Raw genomic sequence first — 23,975 nt, 5'->3', positions numbered from 1 at the left:
AAGGTAGGGAACAGAATGGCATACCTCATTCTTGTTTATCTGGCAAATGAAAGTCAATGCCAATGTCAGTTGCTTTTTTATTTTTTTTCAATCTGACCCCAAAAGGATAAGTTCTGTTTGGGATCCATTTTGTAAGACCGAGGTATTTAACAATACTGAAAAAGGCTGAGGCCTCTTTTGGATCCTTGTGTGCGATTGTAGATACAGTGACTCAATCAGTCTGGACCCCAAGATTGGGCAAGTGTGTAGAACTGGCTGGCACACATGTTGTTGGCGGCAGTGCATTCCATAATCTGGCTCTGAAGAACATAGTGAAAATAATTATTTGAGAAGGTCTTCCCCAAACAATAGTAGCAAAATGTCTACTGGTTTATTAAATTATTAATTTAGGTCTAAATGTTACAGGTATCATGGGCAGCATATTCCCACTTAGGAATCAATACAGTCTTCAAGCCATGGGTGGCTAGAGGCAAGTCTCATCCTTAGTCTGAATCTTTATACATAAAAAAAAAGACACCAAATTCAGGTTTTCATGCCTGAATTGAATTATCTGCTTCTTCTATTTCACAAGAAGCTACAGGGACCAGCCTGTTTCCAGTGTCATATTACATGGTCTAAGGTTGTGCTAGCCTTGCTATAAAAATGCCTTTTGCAGCTCATATTGCCACATTTTCTTCTCTTTGGCGTTGTGGATGTACATATCACATCACCATAGGTTGATAGGTTCCCTTTTGTACAAGTCTGAGCTATTTCTTCAACCACCTGGTCCCAAGGACTGGTCTCATGCATGCCCTCATGAAGCCGGCTGATGGATCACGCAGTGACATACTAGTAACTGGCCAAGTCTCTCTTTTCTGGATGTGTTAACTCCCCAGGCTTCACCACCGATACTGCCAGTTTGCTGCACGCCCATCAGCTGAGGCTCAGAGCCAGGTGCTGCCTATGACATCTTTCTGCGAGTGACCCTTGTCTGATCTCTTGGGTCCAATGACTAGTCTGTTCTGATTTGTAGATGCCTGCGGGCTGCTCCTCAGTGTACTGGAAAGGGCTGGTCATTTCCTCCCCTACTTAGGGACAGGACAGCAGAGCCTGCAGGCAGAGAGCTATTAGAAGGACCATTTCTTAAATACAATCAAGCCCTTTCTTTATGGTCTTTTCCTGTTTCTCTGCTTCCCCCAAGACTCCTTTCCTATGCATTCAGGATGAAAGTGGTGCCTTGGGCACTTCAAAAAGCATCTGAAGGAAAGGCTGGGGACCTTTGAAAACGCTGTTGCTCCACCCTCCTCTCTGCCCAGGACTCAATGGGTTTCATGGACCCCACAGATATCACTGTATGTCATTTCCCTCAAGTCTGGTTTTCTTCCTGGAGTGAGGCAGTCAAGGAGCTTGGGATGGTTAATTTAAGGGAGAAGAGAAACATTTTCTTATACTGTATTGTGAGTCATAGGGAGAGGAATTGGGTTTAAAAATACCCATTATCTCTAATAATATGGCAATGTTACATTCTGGTAAGTTCGACTAACAATGAGAAGAGAAAATGGAAGTGGGGGTAGTAAGAAAACACACTTCTTGGGTCTTGGGCAGAGCAGTTAGATCAGCTTAGTCTTCCAGGCAGTGGGGTTTCTCCTCTCTTCCCTGAAAATAATCAGATTTTATCACTGCATATCTTTTCTGGCGTTTGGAATTAGAAAACTGAGAGGGTTGCCAGCTGAGTTCCCCGGTTTTCATCAGGAGTCAGAGGTAGGAGCATTTTTGGCATATCCCACACATTGTTACTTTCAAGATCTTAGAAAGAGAAGAAGGAAGGAATAAGAAATCAGAAGGGGAAGCTGCTCTGGGCATCTGTACAGCATGCCCTCCAGCAGAAGGTTGTACATGGACAATGCCACCAAGGAGTAATCGTCCCCAGATCCTGAATTTCACAGGTCCTGAAGTTGAAAAGACCCCAGGACCATGATTGTTGGGAGAAATGTGGACATGAAAAATGTCCAGTGGGCCAGACGACCTATAATATTAAGTGAGCAATAAAGTCAAGAGGTAGAGCATTGAAGCAAAACCTGCTCAGATAATTCCTGAAACCCACTCTCAACAAAAGGGCTGTTGAGTGTGACTGACTGACTCCCCAGCACCTTTCCACCTGGTCTTGAGCTGGAACTGTTCCCAGTGAGCCAAGAAAATAAATAACCTTCGGGTTATTTGGTGTAGAAAAGTTGTCCACTTGGTCTCAGCCTGACCTAGTGACTCTGGTGGCTGGGGGCAGGCTAGCGTCTGGGAGACAGGAAGAATACTGAAGAGGAAGGGATGCCAAGAAGATGTTTCTGGCGATAGAGCAGCTGGCATCCTGCTCTCATTGAGATTGGCTGGCCCAGGAGGATCCTAATTACCGCACAACTGCTGCCTCCATAATCACTGTGACAGGAGCAGTGTGGGCGGAAGGAGCGGTGAGATGGAGCCGGTTGATGCTGTAGAGGATATTAGAATCACTGTCCGTCTGTCCTGCCCCCCTCCAACCCCCGCCCCACCACCCCTTCAGTCAGGAAGCTGTTGCCATCTGTCTGTTAAGGTTGAGCCAGCTGCCACCAAGAAAAGGGCCAGCCCCTCCTTCCTCATCTCAAGGGGGTGCACCAGCCCCAGACTGCAGGTCTTTCTCTGGGCCCTCTGGCCAGAGAGGGTGGGAAGGCTTCCAGGCAGACTGTTCTTTCTATGGGAAGCCAAGGGGAGAGTTCAAAAATAAAGTGGGGTGGGGGGGAGAGAGAGAGAGAGAGAGGGCTGGGCTAGGGGAAAAACAAACAAACAAACAAACAAACAAACAAACACCTAGATTTAAAAAACAATGAGACAAGAGACTTCTGTGGAATTATCCCCACATCAAAGAAACGAACTATGAAATTTATCATTTGGGGATGTTGGTTAGATAATGTCTTCAATTCAAGTAGTCAAGAAAAATAAAGCAAGTGTCCCCTTCCACAGCCCTTATGCTTCACGTGAGAGATTTTTTCCCCCTTTGAACAAATTCCCAGGTTTAGAAAAGAACAGTCTCTTGTATGGTAACATACATAGTACCCTTGAGGCCAACTTTCCAATGAAGTGTGAGAATTAGCTGGAGGCTTAGTCAGTTTTGAGGGACATCCAGAAATAAACCTGGGGTGCTAGACCCAGGGCGAAAAGGGCATGTGAGTGGATGAGGAGGGGCAGCTATGGAGAAGGATGTATGCCCTGCTTTGATTTGCCTGTTTGTTGCCTGACTCTCAGGAAAATACCAAGATTGGCCATTTACAGGGACTTCTGATAAGGTGCTAGTGTCCTCTGCAAGTTGTCTTTTGCATGGTTTTCAGGCTTTTGAGACCAAGGAAACTTCTGGAAGAAGAAAAGGCATAATGGATGTGTTGGCTGATTTTGTTCCCCTAGGAAGACAGGTGATTGGTTACAATATAGTGCTAAGTCCTGGAAAGCCCACGTGTCATGTTGACGCTTAGAGTAGACTTATTGGGAGAGAAATCTTGTGGAGACATAAAATTTAATGGCTTTTTATTCCACTTTATTTTTTTATTCCCTTTTCTTCAGCACAGCATTAGTTTTATTGGCCACTGGCTCTAATGCATTACACAATCATAGCATTCCCTGTTATGTTGTACCTCTGGGTTCCCATGTATGAAGCCAGTCACTCTCATACAGTCTTTTCAGGATTTGTCTCTAGATTACAACTCTTTTTCAGTTGCTTCACAAGAGTAAGACAATATCAAGAATGGTGAAGTTGGGAGGCTGAAATGTTCACATCCTAGTACTTTGTATAAAGAGCCACTACAAAATACACCTGGCTTTTGGAGTACAAACTTTTGTTCCCTAGACGCTTTTGTTTATTCTCTCCAAATTCTTTTAGCTTGATTTATGAGTCTGAATGTGATTCTAACAACCATTCCCCTTGGAAAGCATCCCTCACACATTGACATGAGAGTCTGCAGCTTAACCATGAACTCTTAGTTGAACCTTTTACAGAGAGCATTTGGAATAAAATATGACTTGAGTCTCTTTTCCATAGTTCTGGGAGAGTTGTAGTAGGTCCCAGTCTTTGACATTACCAGTAGCCATGGAAAACCTTTTAATGAGTGCAGTTTCAGAAACAATAAGAATCATGAATTTGGGAGACAAAGATTAATTGGTAGAATAAATGACACATATATGCATAGGTTATGGCTAGCTCCAATTCATCATGGATCAGTTTACTCTGTGTTCACAGACGTGCAATCATTGATGGCACTTAAGTAGGCAGAATGGAGGCCATGTAGTCTGCTGTTGACATACATCCTTGAAAGTATGCTATCTTTCTTTCATTAGGGTCTTTGAATTTCCCCATTCCCACCCTCACCCTGTATGGTTTCAGTATTGGGTAGTAGGGATGAAGTTGAGAGTAGAGGTGGATGTGTCCCTGTTTTCCAGCTTCACACATAGGCTGTTTCTAGGTTGGCTCAGTTCTCTGTAACTTCAATACTCTGTTTTCCATTTCGGCTAAATAAGTTCCATACAAAGTTATGTGATTCACGCAAAAGAATAAAATTGGACTCTTATCTAACACCATAGACAAATATTATCTCAAAATGAATGAAAGACCTAAATGGAAGATCTAAAACTGTAAAACTCTTAGAAGAAAACATAGGGCAAAAGCTTTACAATGTTTGATTTGGCAGTGATTTTTTTTTTTTTTTTGAGTATAATATCAAAGGCACAATAGAAAAGGAAATGATAGAAAAAATAGACAAATTGGTCTTTATGGAAATTTTAAAATGTGCATCAAAAGACAATGTCAACAGAGTAAAAAGACAACCCACAGAATGGGAGAAACCATTTGCAAATCATGTATCCGATAAAGGCCTAATATCCAGAATATATAGAGAACAACCAACCAAACAACCCAATTCAAAAATGGGGAAAGGACTTGGGCAGACATTTCTCTAAGAAGATACAGTGGTACCTCGGTTTTCGAACATAATACGTTCCGAAAGACAGTACGAGTTCTGAAACGTTCGAAAACAGCCGACAGCTAGGCCTCAGGATCTTGCACTCAGCGGAAGCTACGTGACATGTTTGACTTCCAAGGCATGTTCGAATACTGAAGCATTTACTTCCGGGTTTGTGGCATTCATAAACCGACCGAAATGTTCATCAACAGTGACATTTGAAAACCGAGGTACTATTGTATACAAATGGTGAATAATCACATGAAAAGATGCTCGACATCAGTAAGCATTAGGGAAATGAAAATTAAAACTACAAAGAGGTACTACCTCATACCCATTAGGATGGCCACTAACAACCATCACCACAACAAATAACAAGTGCTGACTAGGAGATGCAAAACTGCAATGTTGAACCCTTGTGCAATGTTGGCGGGAATGTAAAATGGTGTAGCCATGGTGGAAAACAGTATGACAATGCCTCCAAAACTTAAAAGTAGGATTACCATATGATTCAGCAATTCCACTTCTGGGTATATACCCCCCAAAATTGAGAGCAGGGTCTCAAACAGATATTTATAAACCCATGTGAATAGCAGGTAAAATGTGGAAGCAACCCAGAGTCCATCGACAGATGAATCGATAAGCAAAATATGGTATATACAATGGACTGTTATTCAGCCTTAAAAAAGGAAGAGAATTCGGATGTATACTACAACATAAATGCACCTGGAGGACATTATGCTAAGTGAAATGCCAGTCACTAAAAGACAAATACTGTAAGATTCCACTTACATAAGGCATTTAAAGTAGTTAAAATCATAGAGACAGAGAGTAGAATGGTGGTTGCCAAAGGCTGGGGAGGAAGAGGGAGAAATTGGAAGTTATTATTTAATGGGTATAGAGTTTTAGTTTTATAAGATGAAAAGAATTATGGAGATGGATGGTGGTGATAGTTGTACAACATAATAAATGTATTTAATAGCCCTGAAATGTACCCTTAAAAGTGGGTGAAAGGGTAAATTTTATGGTATGCATATTTCACAATAAAAAATTAGATAAAAAGTGATGTGATTATTTACTATGTCACCTTCTGTACTCTAACTGGTTTTATACACTTATTTTAAATGTGCATACATATGTTTCTATCACAATTGATTTAATATGGTGTTAAGTTAGTATTTATAAACATCTAAGTGCTGCACAATAGGTGAAGTTATGTCAATTAGTGTATAAATAAGTGCATTAATATATAGGCATTACTAATTATGTTTACAATGGAAAATGCTCAATATATAATTTTAAGTACCAAGACGAGAACACAAAACTATGTACTATGGTGATCTCATATCTGTAAAGATATGCAGAGAAAATAAACTTATAGGAAATATAACAAGATGTAAACAGTGGTTGTCTGTTGGTAGTGAGTTTGCAGGTAATTTTTCTTTTCTGTAGAACACTTTCTGCAATAAACATATACTATTTCTATTAATAGAAAAATATTTATACAATGAAAAACAGTCATAAAATTGATATTTTATATTTAGATAACACTGGATATATGTCTCTTTTACACCTGGTCAAAAGGTTGACTGAATATACCTGAATAAAATTTGGGAAGCAAGCTCCTGATCAGAAATATACCACTATTATGAAACAGTTTCTAAAAATAAATATGATCTGTCTTAACAATATTTTGACTTCCAGTGCCTTTTGCAGGCACATAATCTGCCATGAACTGGAGGCCTGCCAGCTAGGGTAATACCGTTTAACAGAGGTTTATATTGGTAGCATTTTCTTACTGAGATGTAAATGCCACAGCTGGTGAAGTGGCAACATTAATTAGCATTGGGAAGTATGTTGGGGATAAGAAGGAAGTCACCAGAACTGTCATGGGCTATGACTGCCGATAAAAAGCAGGTAGAAAGGCAGGTAATGCTCTTTCCTCCATCCTTTGAGACAGTAGATAATATTAGCTGGATCATATGCATAGAGGTGAAACATTTTTGCTTTAAGAGCTGACCACATAATTTCTTTTATGGGAAGGTTCCATTGTTTGGCTTGATATGTGGACTAACCATTTTGGTTGGGAAAAAGAGAGCCCTCATGGCTCAGATTATGTGAGTGAAAGAAATCTTAGCTGAATGACTGAATGAGAATTGAATAGGACATGTGAAGTGTAGGGGCAAGTGAAGTAAAAAAGGAGAGAGAAGGAGCATGAGGCTAAGTGTGTGTGTGTGTGTGTGTGTGTGTGTGTGTGTGTGTGTGTGTTTTCATGAAAAGAGTCTGAATAGAAGGCAAGAAAAATTCTGCAGTGTTGATGGAATGATAGAGTGATGATAGCCAAAGAAACTTTAAAAAGAGAAACAATTCTCTTGTTAGCTGATCTGTGCTACTTTGTAAATAACCATCCCACTGCCTTGGCTGACATAACCTTGAATTTTCAGTAGAGTCTACTACATATCATGGCCACAGATGAATAGTCTTTTTGGAAAATCAAGGAGAAATGGCTGTATTCTATGAATGGGTTGACACAAAGAGGAGAGAAGGCAATGAATGCAAAAAGAATTGGAACCACTGATGTTACCGTAAAACATAAGTCTCCCAAGAATCCCAAGAAATATTGAGAGACATGATGGGCTACCCATTGCAGTTAGAATAAGATTTGCAATCGGAATTTCAAAGGCAGTGTCACCCCAGGTGATGTCTGTGTTACAGCTGCACTTTTACAGAGGCAGATATTTAATAGTCATCATTTCAGATTGATTGATTAATTGATTTTTGGCTAACCAAATGGCCAACCCTGGAAAAAGCTCAATCGAAAGTATGGATTTTTATCAGTTTATAGATTTAGTCTTTTCTCTTGCTTGTTCTAAGTCATACAATTTGTAGCTGAGATTCTCAACTGTCAATTATCTGTTCTCCTGCCAATATTTTAAAAATATAGGCATGGGAAGAAAATAACCATAAAGACATTTAATTAGTTACAAGAATGGGATTTATTTCTCCCTACTGGGTCATGTTTTCCAAAAAGTCTTCAGAGAGTTTAAGCTGCTTAATATTTGTCATGTCAAAACTACATAATCACAGTTCAGTCCATTAGTATGCCCGTGATTTTATAGCACAAGACAGAGCAATCAATTTATCACTAAAATTTTATTTGTTTATTGTCTAAACAAATAAAAGCAGGATTGGAAATTATGTTAATGCTGTTAGTAGTGATTTTTGGGCTTCTTATTTTCCCTTAGTAATTGAAGTGTTGGATTCAGGATATTTCTACCTGTGAGAGCCAAATCCCTGATTATTATAATGGAGCATGTCCTGACTATCAGCTATTAATCAAGGTATTTAAAAGTGAGGGTGAGTGATCTCATTTTGGATAGTTTAGTTTCTTATTTATAAGTTTTTGAGGGCCTTCTTTTTTTAGATGCCTTTTCCCCTTCCAGGTCTGTTTTTTTTTTTTTAGATGATCTCATTTTATTGAGACCAATAAGGAAAAATGAGTATACAGGGATTATCTATGCTTAACAATGCACATTTATGGAACTGTAATTTAAGGTTGAAGTATTATTAGACAGACCAAATATGGCATCTTAAAAATGAAGTAGAAAGTAGGAGATTTGGCTTTTACTTTATATTTTATTTCTTGCAAGCTCTGGGATGTTGGGCAAGTCAGTTAGCTTTTCAACTCCTCATTACCTAATCTAGATGGGGATAGTAATATACATCCTGCCTGAAAATACAGGATTGAAGAAAATGATCACCTAATCTATTTTTCTTCATAGCAATTATCTCTACCTGATATTTTACTACTATATATGTTTATCTTTTTATTTTCTGTTAATCTAATAGAAAGTAATCTCCATGAAAACAGGGTTCTCCCTGTGTTATTTATTGCCAATGGTAGGGCAGTGTATGATCAATAAACATTTGTTGAAAAGGTGAATCCTAGCTGTGAGACCTAGGATTATAAAACAGAATCTGATGCAGTGCGGTGGTTAAGCTCTGTTGTAAAGATGCCATGATTCAAATCACAGCTCTACTCCTTTCTGGCTGTGTGACCATGGGTAAGTAAATTAGTTGTTTAGGGCCAATGTTACCTTTTGTCATGGGTAAAATGGACCTAATAATAGTACTGAACTCTGAGTTGTTATGAGAGTAAACAAAATAATTCATGTAAAGTAATAAGCATAGGGTGTGAGTTCATTTTCAGTTGTTGCTATGAGTTTTTTAGATTCATAAAGCATGGACTCATCTTTTGCAAGCTAATAAAAAATTTGATGATGTCACAATAAAGACTTACAATGACAAAGGTTTGTTGTTGTCTCATAACAAATGCTATCTCCTGGTAGTCCCAATTTTGTGGTGTAGTTATGTTTGTGCTTTTGAGGAGGGAGGAATGCAGGCTGAATGGAGATTCTTTCACAGGATGACCTCTTGTCACTATCTTATTGTCTTAATGAATGGTTAAAGTGACAGGAAAGTGAACCAAGCTGAAGTGGTTGATGAATTACTCTGAGGAACCTGAACAGATCAGTATTCAGGCAGTAATGAAGGTTGTGGTATTGTTGGGGGCACAGGCTAATGGGGAAGAGGACAAAGTCAGGTGGCCTTGAGCTTGCGTGGAACTTAGAAGGATGGGGTTGTGCCTCTACTCAGACCTAAGCCTGTCCCCCTGGCTTTAGATCCATGGAAACCCTGATAGTGAGGACTAAGAAAGAAAGGAAGCTAACATTTACTTAGTACCCCCTATTTTTTCAGGCACTGCTAATAATTTTAAAACTTATCTCATCTAGAGAGAGCAAGAGATTGTAAACCTATTTGAAAAAATAATGGCGAAAATTTCCCTAACCTGGTGAAGGAAATAGATATATAAACCCAGGAAGTGTAGGGTCCCAAACAAGATGAACCCAAACAGGCCCACACCAAGACATATCAGGATTAAAAAGCCAAAGGTTAAAGACAAAGAGAGAATCTTAAAAGCAGCAAGAGAAAAGAAGGTAGTTACCTACAAGGGAGCTCCCATAAGACTGTCAGTTGATTCTCAACAGAAACTTCACAGGCCAGAAGGGATTGCCACAAAATATTTAAAGTGATGAAAAGCAAGGACTTATGACCAAGACTAATCTAGTTAGCAAAGCTATCATTTAGAATTGAACGACAATAAAGAGCTTCCCAGAAAAGAAAAAGCTAAAGGAGTTCATTAGCACCAAATCAGTATTACACAAAATGTTAAAGGGATTTCTTTAAGAAAAAGAAGAAAAAATATATATCAAAAATATGAATACTAAAGTGGCAATTACTATATACCTGGCAATAATTACTTTGAATGTAAATTGATTAAATGCTGTAATCAATAGACATAGGTTGGCTTAATGGGGAAGAAAATAAGACCTATACATATGCTACCTACAAGAGACCCACTGCAGTTTGAAAGACACACACAGATTGAAAGTAAAGGGATGGAAAAAGGTATTTCATGCAAATTAAAATGAAAAACAAAAAAAGCTGGAGTAGCAATAGTTATACTAGATCAAATCGACTTTAATACAAAGGCTATAACATGAAACAAAGAAGGACATTTCATATATAGTATATGCAGTAGCCAAAATATGGAAGCAACCTAAGTGTCCACTGATAGACAAGTGGACAAAGATGTGGTACATATATACATATGAGTATGCCATAAAAAGAATGAAATCTTACCATTTGCAATGGCATGGATGGACCTAGAGAGTTTAAGTGAAATAAGTCAGACAGAGAAAGACAAATACCATATGATTTTACTTATATGTGAAATCTAAAATAATAATAAAAAAAGGCAAACAAAACAGAAACAAACTCATAGATATAGAAAGCAAATTGATGATTACCAGATGAGAGGGAGGTTGGGGGACAGGGTGAAAAAGGTGAAGGGATTAATAAGTACAAATTGGTAGTTACAAAATAGTCATGGGAATGTAAAGCACAGCATAGACAATATAGTCAATAATATGCTAATAACTATAGTGCAAGGTGGTTACTAGATTAGTCAGGGGGATCACTTCTTAAATTATATAAATGTCTTACCACTACACTGTACACCTGAAATTACTATAATGTTGAATGTCAACTGTAATTGCAAAAATGTATGTCATCTGTGTATAATAACCCTTGAAATAAGTGTTTTGCTTATTTAATAGTTGAAGGCCTGAGGCTGGGGAAGGTTAAATATCTCAGTCAGGATCAACAGTAAGTAAGGGATGGTTCAGCAGACCTCTCTAACTCCAGAGACTGTTCCTTTCAATGCAGAAGTCTGACCTCCAGAGACAGGGTCAGGGCCCTGGTGGCTCAGCACTTGGGTCTAAGAAATCTGTGTGGCACACTAGCAGCAAAAGGGGACACTGAGCCAGCTGCCTTCTCATGGGGCTCTTACATGTTTCTGTCCAGCTCAGCATCCAAAGTGGACACAGCCTAAGGTAGAAACGCATAGGCTGGTAGAGAAGCAGAATTTGGGAACCAGGGAAGCCTTTCCTGCCCCATCCCAGCCCTTTCTTTGCTCCCCAAAACTATGCTGATTTAGGTGTTCTTCCTGTACAGTCCCACAAATCACTCGTGAGTGTACCCAGCTCTGTCACTGACACATTGTTTTATAGCTCTCTTCTGTATTCTAGTGTGCGCTCTCCTTGAGTGCAGGGAAAGTAGTTTAGTCATCATTTTGTCTTTAGTATCCAATACACTGTCTGGTGTTCATGGCTGCTAAGGAGTGGAGTGAGGGGAATGGATGGGAGTAATAGTTGGAGTTGGTCTTGAAAATATCAGCAACTCCTGCCTTATTTCCTGTTATTATAACTCTATTTTAATATCCTTTGTTCCATGACCTTCTCCTTTGTTCCATGACCTTCTCCTCTCTTCTTGCTTACAGACAGGAGTAAACTTTGCAGCAGTGGTTCCAGAAACAAGGTCACTGTTCTCTCTGCTAGAGGGTGTGGGAAGAAGGTGGTGGGCCCAGAGCTGTTCTGTGTCACAGTGAGTTGGCTTTGGTCATGGCCAAAAGGTTATGCAAAGATTATGAACGATTTGTCAGAGTTGGAAAATATCACAGAAGCTGCTGACCTGAGAAATGCAGGGCATGTAAGAGGCCATATCCAGTGACCATGGAAAGGAAACAGACTTAGCATGAAGGCTGCCTCTTGTGGCATTCTCTTTGGTTAAGCATCGTATTTGAATTGACTGCCACCAGTTTTTACATGGATAATATAAACTCCTGCCCTGAAGCTTGGATTAGGGAGGCAGTGTAGTGGAGTAGTTAGGAGCCTGGATGCTGGATCCAGTCTGCATTTGAACCTGGTTCCACCATTTCCTGGCTCTGCTTGACCTTGGTAAACTTATGTAAACTCTGTACCTCAGTTATCTCATCTGTAAAATGGCAATGCTCGGAGGATTAAATAAATTAATACATAGGACACACTTAGAACCATGCCAGCATTAGGGAGCATTATTGAGTGCTATTATTATTGTTATTGGGATGGGGTCTTCAAAACTTTATGGCAGCATTGAAATGAAGATTTCAAAACTTTGAGGATTTGCTTGTCAAACTAGACACATTGAATGAAGCCCATCATACACATCAGTTTACAGCACTAAAGAACTGAAAAATCAAATGACTACTGAACGACTTAGGGTAGTGGAACAATCATTAGACCCCACTAGATTTAGAGTTGAAAGTCCTACCATTAGAGCAGGATGATCTTGGAAAAGTCCCTTCAGCCCCTAGTCTCAGTTTTCTTTCTTTCTTTTTTTTTTTTTTTTAAATGCAAGTATTGAATTAGCTCAAGGATGGCAAGTAAGTGTAAGCAACTGCTAATTCACCCTCCGTGACCAGGGAAGGCACGTCTAATAGATATCAGCACACTTTCCTGCTGCTCAGAATGTATCCCAACACTGCCGGTTAGGAAGCCATTACCAGCTGAAGGGTGTTAGCAAATAAAACCGATATTCCTTTCATGGCATCAAATGCTCTCGAAGGGTCCTTCCAGCTCTATACTTCTGTGATTTAATGACTCAGAAGTGAGTAAATGTGTTAGAAGTTGATTTTTGTGGATTTATTATAACTGGTGTTGGGAACTTTCCAGGAGGCTAAAGGATTCAGGGAAATAAGAGAGCTTTCTTCATAGTCAGGATAAGAAAATGTTCCCTGACTACTTACCATAATCCTTATGTTTCAACGGGAAGTCTTGTGAGGCAAAGAAGACCCAGGAAGGAGACAGTCTGTGTTTTTGAAATTTGTTCTCCTTGATATTGTCCAAATCTGGTTTTTAGAAGGCTCTAATATGCCTCATGGATGGGTGCTGGCATTTTGTCCTTGTAATGCTGAAGATGTTGGCATGTGCTAATGGTAGATTTTTGAGATAGATTTTTAAACAGAACTCTTCCAAAACAGGGCTCGTTTCTGATCTATTTGAAAGTGAATCTACACAGAGGAGTAATCGTAGGCCAGCAACCTTTTCTGGCTTCTATATGTGTCTATAGATGTTTTGATCAGACATTTTTGACCAGAAGCTGATCACCTTGGTAAGCCTGGCTTTCTGACAAGGTGTCCTTTATCTAGAGTTTGGAATTCAAGCCTATTTGTATAAATATATTTCAGAAAAGTAGTAATATGGATATCTTTGAAAGAATGTCCTACATTTTGAAGGCTTTGGTGCTAAGTTCCCCTTTCCCCCTCACACCACCAGGATTTTATTTTTACTCTGGAATTGGACAGTTCTGGGGCACTCATTTCTGTTCCCATATATTTGAGATAACAGTATCGGTTTCCATGAGACTGATAGATAGCAAACCCCTGAAATTAAGTGTCATAGAACCAGAGAAAGACACTATTTCAACAGTGTCAGGAAGGAGAATTTTGAACATCGAGACTACCCTAATGGATTGTACTTCGATCACTTGGAAATTTTCTTTCAGTACCTAAAGAAAAAGATTGTTACATACATGAAAAATAGACTGAATTTGCTTACTCTTAACAGACTAAAGCCTGAGTTTCATCTCTCCACCTAGTTGGAGAGAAATGTTTTGTGAGGGCTCTGGGTCTGCCATTCCACATTCCTCAACAACCAACACAAAGCTCGTCACTCCTCCCTGTGAGAGTGGTCAACGGGTAACCTTTGTGACTGAGATTAAGTGTTCTTTTCTGTTTTTGGTTTTTGTTTTGAAGTAATTTGATTGATTACAAAGAAAATCCTTATGCTCGTATTATTTATACAATTGATGACTGCGTGTTTTTTTTGTGTGTGTGTGTGGCAGTTCTCTAAAAACCGTCTTGCCTGGTGCTAACCCGGAATTGCAAATTCCCTTTCTGTGGGAAGTGCTGGTGCTGCTGGAGCAGTTTTGGGCTTTCCTAAAAGTTAGACTTGTTTATGTCTCTCATTTGCAATATATATATTTTTAAATAGGAAATTCTTTACTTTTTTTGCTTCTTTGGACAGTAGGAGAAACTAGAGCCAAAAAATGGTAGCAGGAGAAATAAAGTAAACCAGCTACTGGGTGGTGGGGATGGATGAAAGAGTAGGGAAGTGAAGTGTGTCTTTGGGTCTTCTAATTCTACCAGTTTTGTAAACAATTCCACCCTCACTCCCACCCCTCCACTGCCGTGTGTTAGCATCCTTGTATGTCCCTGTTGTTACGTTTGTTAAGACTTTACTTAGGGGTAGCAGAGGAGCTTGATCTATTCACTAGCTCTGAGGGGCAAGTGACTGGTTGTCTTAAAGTGCCTCCTCCTTTGGACAGCCACCTCCTCCATCATTCTGAAATCACTCTGTAAGTAGCTGATTACACACTATGAGAATCATAGGGACAGCTAACATTTTCTGAGCACTGACTATGTGTTAGGCACTGTGCTAGGCACACCATGCACTTCCTCACTGTCATTCCCATCTTGTAGATGGGGCATTTGAGGGTTAGGCTAATCAGATAAGTCAAGTTGCCTGGGGCCCTGCGGTCAATACCTGATGGAGCTGGGATTTGATTCTACATGCCATGCTCTCAGCCGGCTTACTATTAGTAGTATTTCAGTATTTTCCTGAGGGCAACACTTAATGAAAGTTGTTTGATCACATAGTCAGTGAAATATCATAATTGGTAAGAGATATGGAGGTGGCTAAATGTTTCTTTTGTTCAGCCTATAAATGACTTGTAACCTATTCACTCGGGCCTCAGCTTCCTCTTCCATTTGATCATGTTTGTGTCTTGAAACTCAATGGGTTCTCCTCACAAGTGTGATAAGAAATCCCAGAAGGAAGCAACCCTGGAGAAGAAAGGAACCGTGACAGGTTGACAGCGAGGGTGGAAATGAAAAATCATAGAGGTAGCCATACAGTCTAATCGCTAGTGTTATACTCCAGAGGGAAACTTTAATACTAAGCGTCGAGAATTCAATCCTCCTCATCGTTTCACATATATGGCATATAATTTGTGTGGGGATTACAACCTGAATCTTCTTAGGTACCTCTGGTTTCTGACACAGCAGCAGCCTTTGAATCACAGAGTGCTTTTTTTCCCCTGCTGCTTAATCTCCAGAGCAGCCAATTTAGAGACAGGAGGAGTTTTTACTTTATCTGTTCCAACCACACTCCCACTTTATGCCTTTGTATCAGGAAGCAGCTTCGACTCTCTGTTGCTCGGGGTGGGTTTGTCGATATGTGGGTACTTTGTGTGTGTGCAACGGGAACTTCCTGAAGATGCTAGAAACAATTGGTGGACAAGTGTGGGGGGGTGAGGACCTATATTGTGTAACAAACCGAAGGGACCAAGGAGGCTGCATTTGTTGTGAGTTAAAAGGTTTACACAAAGATTTTCTTAGTAATGTCTAAGATTTTAATAGGGTAATTAATCTTTCTAAGTGTTGGTGCCAGATTATGGAATCAGCTCTTATCCATGACTGCAGAGTGATCCTTTGTGTGTTGCTATGAGCAGGACTAAGTGAAGAGAATACTCGGGTTGCCAAACAAAGATATGGCTGCAGCTAGCTTGTTTAGGTTTTTTAATGCACTTTCTGGTGCACTTAAAAGAACCTCTGTTTCTGTGGGGCTATTATTGCCCTTTAATAGCCATGGAGTTGAAGGGAAAGGCAGAGAAATAAGTATACATGATTTGTGCTTTTTATTCCTTTATTATTATTATTATTTTAAAAATAATGACAGGCATATTCATTGGAAACCTTATTTTAAGCCGGAAAATACAGTTTATCGAACAGCAAGACCTTCAGGAATAAGGGCAAAAGGTTTTCATCTAATTCTAAAAGTTCTGCCTCTTTTTCTTTTCTTAATCTAAGTTACATGGAAATGGCCCAGTAATTCAGCAAGTAAACAAAAATCGAAGGGACAACATAGCAGATAATGTGACTTGGCTATATAGCCTTTATGCAAGATTATTTAATATAGATGATCAAAATATTAATTATAAATAGATTTTTTTTTTGGTCTTTGTAGTCTTTATATATATTTAAAATAAAAAATTTCGGAGCCTACCATACTTTGTGAAAACCCTGCAGGTAGAATGATCACGTCGCAATCCAGCCAATGGCCTCTTCTCTGGCTTTGCTTAAACTTCCCCTTGACTTTGGCAAGGATTTTGGCTCTGGCTGTCTAGATGAAACAGTGATTCAGAACTGTGTGGCTATTGGTTTGGCAATTGGTTGTAGTTACCACTTATTTTCCTAATACTGCTCCAACTATTTTGTTTACATGAACTCTTGTAATTCTCAACTGCTAGTATCACTGCCCAGGTAGAAAAGATTTCTTTGAACTGTAATTCCATCCCTGTCTGTGGGGACACGCCCTTTGTGCTGGCTCCACTGTTATGATTAGATGCTTACCACAGGAAGGATACTAGGTTTGTTCTTTCTTGAACAGTGTCTGTATTTTGGCATTAAATTGTACTTATGTTTGAGATCTGCCAGAGGATGTTGGTGGCTGGTGAGGAGACGTTCCGTAATTTGTTTGCTTTTTATATAGAAGTGATATGAGAATGATGGCTCAAACAAGATGTACCCAGTGTTTTCCTGTACAGGGCGAGGCAGTGTGTTTTATGGCGAAGTTTAAGGAGTGAGGAAGAGCTTGGGCTGGGTGTTCTGGTGATGTTAATGTCACATCAGTACTTAGTTACATCTAAAGAAGTTATATAGTTGTATTTCTATCAAGGTGCCAAACTTCCAATACCTGAGCTTATGGGAGGAGGACCAGTGGAGATGGGAAAAGTGCTCATGAAAGTGAGAGGATTATCAAGATGCATGTAAATATCCATCAGCTTGCATCCCACGAAAAATGGTTCATGCAGCAGTTTGGGCTGGCTGCTTGCCAAGATAGCCCCCATATATTAGGTTGTGCTCCCAAGTAATATTCCCAGAGTGCTGCTGCTGTGGGAGGAATATTACCCAAGGACAGCCATGCTATTATTCAATGAAGGTCAGATAAGAAGTTGTGTTTCCCAGCCAACGGGGTTTAAAAAGCTCTTCTCATTTTCATACCATGCAGAATACAGATCGTGGTAGAGGGGGTATGAATCAGGACAGCACATGTAGAAAAGTGAGTGAGGGAGCTGTAGCATCAAGCAGTTGTTCCTGTTATTAAGTGAAGGCAGCATTTTGCACACTTTGCACATTTTTGCACAGCATATTGATGGAAGGAAAACAGCCTGGAGAAATAAACTAATAAACACTTATGATTTGAAATGGGTGTTTAACCTTTGTGTATGAAAATCCTGAGCTTTTGGGGCAACTCTTTGGGACAAGCATACGGAAACTATTATAGACCACGATTGGGCCATATACACTCTGGAAGAATTCGGATTGGAGAAGAGAGGAGAACTGGTTATTGAACTTAGCAGACATTGTATAATGCCTCTTGCTGGTCCACATTAGTGTGTGCACGTGGGTCATATTTCGGGGTGTGGATTTTCACACATCCTCCTGTTGTCTTCCTAAAACTCTTAATGTTGTTGCGTCCCTGGTCTGAGTGGACTTTTTTCCACTATTCCTGGAAAGATTCTGGGGCCCACATTGGCCCACATGAAGAAGTATAAACTGGAACAGAAAGCTGCCTTGACAAGCTTAACTTCTGAGTGGGTGTGCTCAATTCCATTGTATGTGGACAGCTAGTGACTATTATAGAGTAAATCTTCATCTAGCTTCATGTATATTGCATTTGAAATATTGCCAAAGACATGCTGTCCATGTGGATGTGGGTACGAATTGTTTTGTGGGCTTTTTCCCCCCTTTTTGCCGTTGTGTAGTTGAAGAAATTGGGGACAGAATAAAGAGAGTGAGATTGGGGGAGGATGAGCTTGACTCCCCTTGATGGGGAGCAGGATAGAGTAAAACTTCATTCTGCCACAATCATTTCTCTTCTTGCTAATGATATAAGGTCAAGTGTCCATATGTTAGAATTAAAAAAAAATTTTCAGTTCTTCAGTGGGTTCATGGCAACTCCAACGCAAGTCACCAAGAATAGTGAAAAGTAAACAGAACATCAACTCAATGGTGGGAAGAATGACTACACTCACATTATTTATCATAGTTTCTCATGTTTCAAAAAAGTTCCAATTACAGAATCACTTCATGGATGTCAGTATATTTATCAATTCAGTTTATGATATTCCTGGAAATTTCTTCATACCAAACAAAGGGAAATAATAATGACATTTTACATGGAGGTTTTTTCTCTTATCCTTCTAAGAGTTTGAATTCATTTTTAAAAGATAATCCATGGTCATTGTAAAACGAAAAGTCAGAATGTACAGCAATAAAAAAGCATATTGTCTTTAAAAAAATCAGAATATATAAAAGAGTATACAGTAAAAATTAAGTTGGAGTGATTTTTTTAAAAACATTTTAACTTTTGAGCATAGAGGTTTTGTACAGCTCTCTTGCATTTTTCATATAAATAGAAATATCAAATATATGCATTTAATTTGGAAGATTCTTCCTTTTCCTGTTCTTTATTTTATTTATTTTTTATTTATTTTTGAAGCTTAAGAATGTTGGTCAAATTGGTCTACTTAATAGCCTTAGAAACTTCTATTCTTGGAAAATGGTCCATCTGGTGAAGTTCTGGGAGCATTATACATACAATTTGAAAAAAACTGATCTCTCTTTCTCTGGACTATCCATTCTTCCTTCCATTCACTTACATTTTTGGTTCCTGGTAGACACTACAGAGCTTTACACATATGTGTTAGTTATGTGTATTCATGGGTTAACGGAGGGGTTGCTGGTCTCATTTCCAACTCACACTTAGAGATAATGACCTGAGAGAATTGTAGTACCTAATAGAAACCTCAATTACTATCTGACAATACAGCTGAAGGCGTATGTTAAAAAACATACTTCTTTGAAGCAGCCCTTCCTTCCTCCCTCCCTCTTTCCCTCTCTTCTTCCTCTTTTTTCCCTCTCGTCTCTTCCTCCTTCTTCCCTCTCATCTCTTCCTCCTTCCCTTCCCTTTTCTTCTTTCCTCCCTCTTTTTATTCTCTCCCTTTTTCTTTTCTCTCTTGCCTTCTTTCTTCTATTTTATGGCTATTTTTGTGTAGAACTCTTTTTTTAAAGGTCGATAAAAGGTCTTATTCCTGGAACAAGAAACATAACTTTAGTGTCAAGTTAGGCTAATATCATTAAACACACACAATTAGCTAAAGTGCTAAGGAATGATTTATAAATTATGAAATTCGCAGGAGTAATTTTATAAAGAGAAATAGCAATTTTACTATGCTATCTGCACGTGTCACATACATTCACATGCATAGACATGTGACTGTTTTTATTTGCAAAATGCTTACTCATTTTTCAGGAAAAGGGCCTTGTACATCATTCAGTTCATCCATCTCATTTTACAGAAGTTGGGCCATTTGCCCAAGATATGTTTGTCACAGCTGTGTACAAAACCCAGTCTTTGGACTTCTAAGGTTCCCCCGTTATATCACGAGGTTATATGTTTGTTTTGCATATATTTTTTCTAAACTTATTTTGAAAAAAAAAAAAAAAAAAAAAAAAGAACCTATAGAAAATTTAAGACATACTATGGCAATGCTGTGATAAATACTGTGATCACCAATATGCCAATATACCCTTCATCGGTTGTTAACATTTTGACTCATTGGTTTTGCTCCCTATCTCTCTCTGTCTCTGTCTCTGTCTCTGGATTATGTATGTATGTATGTATGTATGTATGTATGTATGTATGTATGTATATCTTGTTTTTACACTTTGTTTTTCCTTTTTTTCTAAGACATTTGAAAGGAGTTGCAAACATCACTCTTAGATAGGTCAGGAAGTGTCCCCTAGAACAAAGACTTTCTTGTACATAAGAACAAGAAATTATCCCAATTTAACAATGATACCATATTAGTATATTGTGTCATTATGCTCTATATTATATATTATTATATGTATCATTATGCTAAGTATTATGTATTCAGTCTATATTCAGATCTCCCAACTCTCCTTGTAATGTCCTTTAGTTTTTCTTTTTCAGTCTAGTGATCCGAATGAGGATCACATTTTGCATTTAGTTGTCATGTATATTTAGTTTCTTTTAATCTGGAGTGATTCTTCCATCTGGCTTTTTAAGGTCCTCTTTTAACACTGACAGTTTCAAAGAGTCAAATCCAATTGTTTAGTTGAATTTGGATTTATTTGATGGTTTCCCGTGATTAGCATCAAGATAAGCATTTTTTAAAGACAATAACACTCAATAGGTGATGTTATGTACTACCTATGACTTGACATCAGTAGGAATATGCTGTCAGATTGTCCCATTATTGTTGAGGCTAACATTTACATTAAAAAAATGAATGTTTATGGACAAAAACATTTAAAGGCCATGAAAAACACTGTACATAGAAAATCATTTCACCTTGAGAATCCTGTATATTTGTGATAGAATAAGTCATGCAGTCAAATTGCTTAGAAAACAATTTTGAATCACCCAAAGCAGTATGTCTTACATCCTGTGGATTTAAAATTTGCCTTTATTTCTAAAAGTGTGGTATGTAGGCTTTAGTTTTCTCACTGTCATTGTAGTTTTATTAATAAATATCAGACATTGGATCACAGTAAAATCTCAGTTTGTCTCTTCCTTCTATATAGGAATTGCTTTTTTCCTCACCTCATCCTATATATTTCTACATTTTGAAATACTGAATATCTCATGTCATTTGAAAACTGGAAAACTGCTCAAGGATATCGCTAATACAGGGCCCAAGTCAGAATGCCCAAGCATAGAATGGTATTAATTCTGAAGGCATGGTTTCATAAAAGGAATTCAAAGTGTTAAGAGTTTATTGAGATGTACTTCATTCGTGTGAATCCTGTGTTCAGACCTCACAGGGGCATGCTTCAGAAGTGAGGTTGGCTGCCTTATATATGGCAATGGATCGTCTTCTATTCCTGTCCTCAACCAAAAACCAAAATCAGTCTTGTATGCCGAAGGCTCTGCTCTTGACTAACGGTGATTTAATCATTTGCTCATGACTAAAAAGCTTGAGTGCTAATCTTCTGAGTAGTTACAATGCCATTAAATATGGCTGGAAAGCACCTATGAAAGAATATGTTTGGGAAGTGTATTTTTGGGGTGGTGGTAGACATAGGTAGGGCTTTGCTTAGATCTCACAGGTCATTCCATAATTTGACTGATTTGCTATCTTTTTCCTCATATTATTCTGAAAATGTGATCACTTTCATGATTTTTCCTCACTGTTTAAATGGAAATTATAAAAAGTATGCCCAAGTTGTGTTGACTTGGAAGAAAATAGAACCTCTCAAGTCAGTTTAAAAAAAAACACAAAAAACTATCACTGTTCTTTCACTTGTAAAAATCATTCACACTCTTCGTAAGAAATTTATCACAATGGAATACTATTCGGCGGTAAGAAAAGATGATATAGGAACATTTGTGACAACATGGATGGATCTTGAGAGTATAATGCTAAGCGAAATAAGTCAGAAAAAGCAGAGAACCATATGATTTCACTGATATGTGGTATATAAACCAAAAACAACAAAAGAACAAAGACAAACAAATGAGAAACAAAAACTCATAGACACAGACAATAGTTTAGTGATTACCAGAGGGTAAGAGGGGTGGAGGGTGGGAGATGAGGGTAAGGAGGATCAAATATGTGGTGATGGAAGGAGAACTGTCTCTGGGTGGTGAACACACAATGGGATTTATAGATGATGTAATACAGAATTGTACACCTGAAATCTATGTAATTTCACTAACAATTGTCACCCCAATAAATTTAAAAACAAAAAAAGAAATTTTGTATCTAGTGTGTCACAACCATATGTATTTTGGTATATTTTCTTAGGCTTTTATGTTTATTTTTTGGTCAATGAAGAGTTTTGCTGATTTGTATTACATCGTTATTATATAAAGTATGCACAGTTTTTCTTTTGTAAACAAAAAATTATAACATAAGAATTTCTCTTACAGTAAATAGCCTAATCATGATTTTGATGGCTATACTTTATCCTGTTATAACGATGAGCCATAATTTATTTCATAGTCCTTATTTTTGTTTATATAGATAGTGTCTATCCTTAATCATGAATTTGTAACTAAAGATTTTCCTTCGTTTCAAAATATTACCTAGGGATGTCATGAATTTTGATACATAGTTTTGCAAAAAAGTAGTAGCAGGTTATATATTTTTTATTAATATATGTGATTACACAATATATATGTGAAAATATAGGTAATAATTTCACTAGCAATATTGTGTATTATATTTTATAAAAAGACTTTGCTAATTTTATAGGCCAATCTTAAAAACATTCATCTTAACTTGTATTATATGAAGCCATAACCTTTCCCATCTTTTGTGATCCAAATATATTTCCTCTTTCATGAGTATCTATATGTCCTTTGCTTACTTATCTTCTAGAGTTTTGATGGTTTAAATATCATATTTTATGTGCTTTTTTAATAGAACAAATATAAAAGTCATTTGGCCCTTTTATCTGTTATAGGGTTATTTGCATTTTACTTAACCCAATTTTGTCTTTGTCTTCTCTACTAAGGTGAAAAACATTTAAACTGTAAAGAGTGAAACTAACGTGAGTAAAGATAACTGAAGCTCAAGAAGGTGAGAATCACTTTGCTTCTTCAAACCTGTGAAAACTATTCATTCTCTAATGAAGTACTTTTCAAAGTAATGAAAGAATTTGGAGATGCAATCATGGAAAAATGTTGCTCATCTTTGAGCAAGATATTATTTTTTAAAATTAATAAAACTGTAGGATCTAAGCTTACTATCTTATACTTTGAGGGCACTTTGGCAAAATTATAGATGAACTGTTTATGAGAACACAAGAGGAAACAGTGACCAGTTAGAATCAGAATGAGGCCATAAACAAGATTTATGTCAAAGTAATTATGTTGAAGGGGTTATTAGGTTGAAAGATGGAGAGAATTCTGTGAACATAGTCCATTTTATTTTTGCAGGGCATTCATTGGAAACTTTTATAATATTCTTGTAGCAAAATGGAGAAGTATAGGCTGGGTGATATTCTGTTAGGTGGATTAACAGCTGGTTAAAGAGCTCACACAATAGGATATTGACTGATGGGAGCTTCAAGCTGTGTTCAACAGGCCTCCAAAATAAGCTATAGTTTAGTGAACATTTTTCTAATTACTAGGATGAAGAGATCAAAGCCTTCTTATCAAATGTGCATAGGTCCCAAACTGGGAATGTTAATGAATACAGGAATCTAATTGATGGAAATCATGGTAGTAGGCATACATGTAAAGTATAGTTAGCTTAATAGTTTAAAACAATGAATTGAGCAAATATAAGATGGGGAGTCTTCGTGCAAGTAAAAGAATTGATTGTCTCCACTGTCTGAGAGCTTCAAACAAGGGAAGAGTGCATCCTTATTTGTATCAAAATTTTCTGGAGAAAACAGAACCAATAGGACACACACACACACACACACACACACACACGCACACACACACACACTAATTTGGGAAAGGGCTGACAGGTCTGAAA

At 38.1% G+C, this 23,975-nt stretch overlaps 1 long non-coding RNA gene across 1 annotated transcript in view; it reads left to right on the top strand.

Moving 5' to 3' along the window:
* Positions 1 to 23,070, top strand: part of LOC141572396 (uncharacterized) — a 106,475-nt gene extending 83,405 nt beyond the window's left edge. Inside the window, exon 3 of the long non-coding RNA XR_012497759.2 lies at positions 23,005 to 23,070. This is a non-coding gene — a long non-coding RNA (uncharacterized LOC141572396). The remainder of the gene's footprint in view (positions 1 to 23,004) is intronic.
* The last annotated feature ends 905 nt before the right edge of the window (positions 23,071 to 23,975 follow it).

The sequence above is a fragment of the Rhinolophus sinicus genome, chromosome 14 (genome assembly GCF_057876585.1).
Source record: "Rhinolophus sinicus isolate RSI-liver-muscle chromosome 14, RSI-T2T, whole genome shotgun sequence".
In the NCBI taxonomy this organism is placed as follows: Eukaryota; Metazoa; Chordata; class Mammalia; order Chiroptera; family Rhinolophidae; genus Rhinolophus; species Rhinolophus sinicus.
Note: the sequence above shows the minus strand (reverse complement) of the source record. Positions and strands in the feature narration are given on the sequence as shown.